The 5,000-nt window shown below is 44.3% G+C and overlaps 1 protein-coding gene across 1 annotated transcript in view; it reads left to right on the plus strand.

The window, feature by feature from the left end:
• LOC122251253 (uncharacterized) overlaps positions 1-5,000 on the plus strand; it is a 133,720-nt gene that overhangs the window by 39,069 nt on the left and 89,651 nt on the right. The window lies entirely within an intron of this gene.

The following is a 5,000-nucleotide window of genomic DNA, read 5'->3' on the forward strand; positions in this document are numbered from 1 at the left end:
ATATATATATATATATATATATATATATATATATATATATATATGTGTGTGTGTGTGTGTGTGTGTGTGTGTGTGTGTGTGTGTGTGTGTGTGTTCATATACATATAAATATATATATATATATATATGCATATTATATGAATATATATATAGATATATATAGATATATAGACAAATAGATAGGTATAGATAGATAGACAAATAGATAGATATAGATAGATAGACAAATAGATAGATATATAGATATATAGATATATGAATAGTATATACATAGAGATATAGATAGATAGTCAGATAGATAGATGGATAGAAACAACCAAAATCAAAATACAACTAAAACACCACACACACACAGACACACAAACAAACACAACCAGAAAAAAATCTTAAACCCTTAAAAAAATTAAAACGAAAAAGAACACGTGGCAACACCGGCGAACGAAAACGGCGGCGCGGGTGATCTACCGTTGAGGGCAGACTAACGTATATTGATTTTCAGTTCCGTCGAGGTCGAAAATGATAAATTGCGGTTGTGTCGACCGAGCGGAATGTCCGGTTGGGAGGTATACCGGTGGATAAAAAAGGGGGGAAAAAGTTAGAAATAGAGATAAATGTTTTGAGAGTTTTTTTCGGGGTTGATTTTCTGCTTTTTTTTCGATGTGGTGGGTGTTTGAATGAACATAAAAAAGGAGAGATGGTTTGTATGAGGAAGATCAGAACTATCCTTACCTAACTTAAAACAGAGACGAAAACCTACGAATAACTAGATAAAAATGCAATAACTACAGCAACATAGACGCCACATCACAACAACAACAACATAAACATCAAACAACAAACCAACATAGACGCAAACAATATCACCAACATACAAGATACATAAGCAACATGAACAACCCACATATGAACATCAGTAACATCAGCAACATCACCATCACCTCTAGTACCATCAACACCATTAATAGCAACATCAACACCACCATCAGCACCATCAAGAAAACAAACACACCAATAGCATCAACATCACCACTATTTACAACATCCCCATTAAAAAAAAACACTAGATGAAAAAGTAAAAAAAGTAAAAAAACAACAACTCATCACCACCTACATCAACACCACCATCAAAATCATCAACATCATCAACGTCATCATCACCAACACGCCACAACTAACTAGAATGTATCCAAGAATCCGCGACCCAAAAGCACAGTGGTGTAACCGACCCCCTTCGTTTCCGTCACAACCCGATGGCGCTGGGGTTCGAGTCACTAATTAATAAATAAAAATCAGGGGGCTTGAAGGATATTAGGGGAGGGTGGGGGGGAGAGGGGGAGTGGGGGGAAAGGGTGAAGGAAAGGGGAGGGGGGGAAGAGGGGGTATGGGAGGAGGGGAGAGGAGGCGGTAGGGGAGGAGAGGGGAGGGGGGAGGGAGGGAGGGAGGACAGGTGAAGGGGGATGTTGAGGAGAAGTGGGGGAAGTGGGGGGAAGGGAGAGGGGTTAGTCGGGATGAAAGTGGGGAGGGCGGTGAATGGGAGAGAGAGAGAGAGAGAGAGAGAGAGAGAGAGAGAGAGAGAGAGAGAGAGAGAGAGAGAGAGAGAGAGAGAGAGAGAAAGAGAGCGACCGAGAGAGAGAAGGAAAGAGAGAAAGAAAGCGACTGAGAGAGAGAAAGACAGAAAATGAGAACGAGACCAAAAGAAAAAAATAGAAAAAATAGAAAAAGATAGAAAATGAGAAAATAAAATAAGGATATACAAACAAACACAAAGAGAAGGAGCAGAATTCTGACAGATACAACGACATAGCAAAGAGACACAATAAAAGAGAGAATGGGCGTGAGAATAGGCGTTGGGAAGGCAACATGGGCGTCACTTAGCAAAGAGGGGTGGGGGGGGGAGGGAAGAAAGGAGAGAGGGGGAGGAAGGGAAGAGGGTTGGGAAGACAGGAGAGAGGAGGGAGGAGAAAGAAGATAGGGGGAGGAAGGAGAAAGGGGAAGAGAAAGGGAAGAGAAGGGAAGAGAAAGAAGAGAGGGGAAGAGGAAGGGAAGAAGGAGGAGGAATAGAAGAAGGGGGGAGGGGGAAAAAGTGAAGAGGAGGGGAGGATCCGAAAGAGGGAGACCGCTATGTTAATGTTAATTAATCCCCAAACAAACATACAAACACACACACGCGCGTAATTTATTTTTTATGAGTTACGAAGAATGGAAGAGGGGAAAAGGGGAGGAAAAGGGATAAAGGAAGGGCGAAAAGAGAGAGAGAGAGAGAGAGAGAGAGAGAGAGAGAGAGAGAGAGAGAGAGAGAGAGAGAGAGAGAGAGAGAGAGAGAGAGAGAGAGAGAGAGAGAGAGAGAGAGAGAGAGAGAGAGAAAGAAAAGAAATAAAACACGCGCTCTTATCAAAACCGAGAGACACATTTCAACCAAACTACCATAACCACCACAAATCTCACATGTCCTACCCTCTACTACCACTACCACAATCACAACCACCACTACCACAATAACCAAAACTCCTACCCCCCCCCCCCCACTACCACACCTACCAGCACCCTCAGCGAACACTCACTCACCAGAACAGCATAAATCAACTGCCAACAGCCCGTGCGCCCATAAAGTACTGTTGTCAGAGGGTGGGCGGGGGTGTGGTTGTGGTGGCAGCCCGCCCATGATCCCCTAGACACGCCCTTGTGTTGGGTATAGGGGTGGGGGACGGGGAGGGGATAGGAGGGGAGGGTAGAGGGGAAGAGGGGGTGGGTTAGAGGGGAAATATTTTTGTTGTTTGTACTGTTGCTCTGTGGTTGATATGGCTTGTGCTTCTGTTTTTATTTTGTGTTTTTTTTCCTTATTTTTTTTTTATTTTTATCATTCCTTTCTTTGTCTGTGTTCCTTCGTCTCTTTTTCTTTCCCTTCCTTTCCCTTTTCCTCCTTACCTTCCTTTCACCCTCCCTACGCCCTTCCTCCATCCCTTTCACCCTCCTCCTTCCTTCCTTCCCGCCCCCCCCCACTATCTCCCTCTTCATCTCCCTCATCCCCTCCTTCTCCATCTCCCTCCTTCCTTCCCTTTCACCCTCCCCTCTCCATCCTCCTCCTCTCCCTCCTCCCTCCTCTCCCCTTCTCCTTCCTCCCTCTCCCCCCTCCTCCCACATCCCCGCCCACGTCTCTCTCCTACGCCCACGACATCACATGCCCATTCTGCTTGCATTTGTTGCAATTGAAGACCGCCCACGCCTGGAGGAGGGTGAGAAGGGGAGGGGAGTGGGGAGTGGGTGAGAAGGGGAGAGGAGGGGTCGGGGAGTGGGGGAGTGGGGTTGGGGGATATGGGGAGTAAGGGAGGGGAGAGGGGGAATATGGAGGAGGGGAGGAGGGGGAGAGGGGGAAGATGGGGGAGGGGAGGAGTACGGGAGGTGGGATGGGGGAGTGGGGGAGATGGGGGAATGGGGGAGAGTAAGAGTAGGGATAGGGGAGGGGGTGGGGGAGGGTGAAGGGGTGATTGGGAGAGAGGAGAAGGAGGAGGGAAGGAGTATTTCAATGCTGGTTGTGTTTTTCTTATTTCACTTCCCATCCAAACGGCAAAACAACAACAAAACACCTTTATAATTCAAACGAAAAAAAAACAATAACAACAATAACAAAAATAGCAGTAATAAAACATTTTGGGCAAATCAGACAACAACAACAACACCCCTACCATCCAAACCACCAACTAAAACACCCCTGCCATCCAAACAACAACACCACCACCACCACCAACAACAACAACAAGAACAACAACACCAACAACAACAAGAACACCACCACCACCAACAACAACAACAAGAACAAGAACAACAACACCAACAACAACAAGAACCAGAACAAGAACAACACCACCACCACCACCAAGACCCCTGCCACGGAGACGGGTCCATAAGCCCGTCAGCACCACATGCCACACGGAATAGAGGGGCGATTTATCTATCTATTCTATCATTTGCATAAATTGATGGAGGTAGAGGATGCAATGAGGCATTCTTGCAACATCGGCGCATACTTTCCGCTTTTGAGAGGAGACCGGAAGTGGCCTTTTTATGCGGAGTGATGTTTAAATTTGCATATAAAGAAGGAGGATTGAATTCGCGTTTGCATATCGCCTGCCTTGGTTAAAGCGGAGGAGGAGGAGGAGGAGGAGGAGGAGGAGGAGGAGGAGGAGGAGGAGGAGGAGGAGGAGGAGGAGGAGGAGGAGGAGGTGGAGGAGAAGAAGAGGTAGATAAGAAGAAGCAGAAGGAGGAAGAAGAGGAGGAGGAGGAGAATAATAATGATAATGATAATAATAAGGATGATAATAATAATAATAATAAGTATAAAAGGAAGAGGAAGAGGAAGATTGGGAGGAGGGAGAGTAAAGGCGAAAAACGAAGAATGAATATGGAATTAATAAAGATAATGAAAGAGGGTAAAAACGTGGGAATGGAAAGAATATGAAGACAAAGAAGAAAGAAAATAAGACGAATAAAACGAATAAAAGAAAAGGAAAAGGAAGAAAAAAAAGGAAGACAGTAAAGAACCAGAGGGGGGAAGGGAGAGAGAGGGAGGGGGGGGAGTGAAATAAACATCCTAAAGACGATCCTAATCCGGTTGAAAATGCAATATCATGCAACGGAGGGGCTAGAAACATCAGTCATATTTACGCATCACAATCTCCTCAAATTGACAAGTGTCACGGAATCACATTATCATAATCTAAACGAAAAAAAAGAAGATAAGATAACATAGAGATTTCTCCATTTGCATATTTTATTCAAAGGAGAGGATATCCAGAGCTTATTTGCATATCATTAGCTTGCCGTAACGAAAATGATTGTTGCTATTTACATATGAGAAAGATAAATTAAGAAATCGCCGGATCTGTTTGCATGTCATTAGATTTTGGGGATAAATTTGGGAGAGAAAAAAAGAAAAAAGAATTTTGAGATTTTTTTGTTTTGTTTGGGAGAGAAAAAAAAAGAATTTAATCAGTTCAATCGTT

This window comes from Penaeus japonicus, unplaced genomic scaffold (genome assembly GCF_977035675.1).
Source record: "Penaeus japonicus unplaced genomic scaffold, GWHDUDI00000001_assembly GWHDUDI00000036, whole genome shotgun sequence".
In the NCBI taxonomy this organism is placed as follows: Eukaryota; Metazoa; Arthropoda; class Malacostraca; order Decapoda; family Penaeidae; genus Penaeus; species Penaeus japonicus.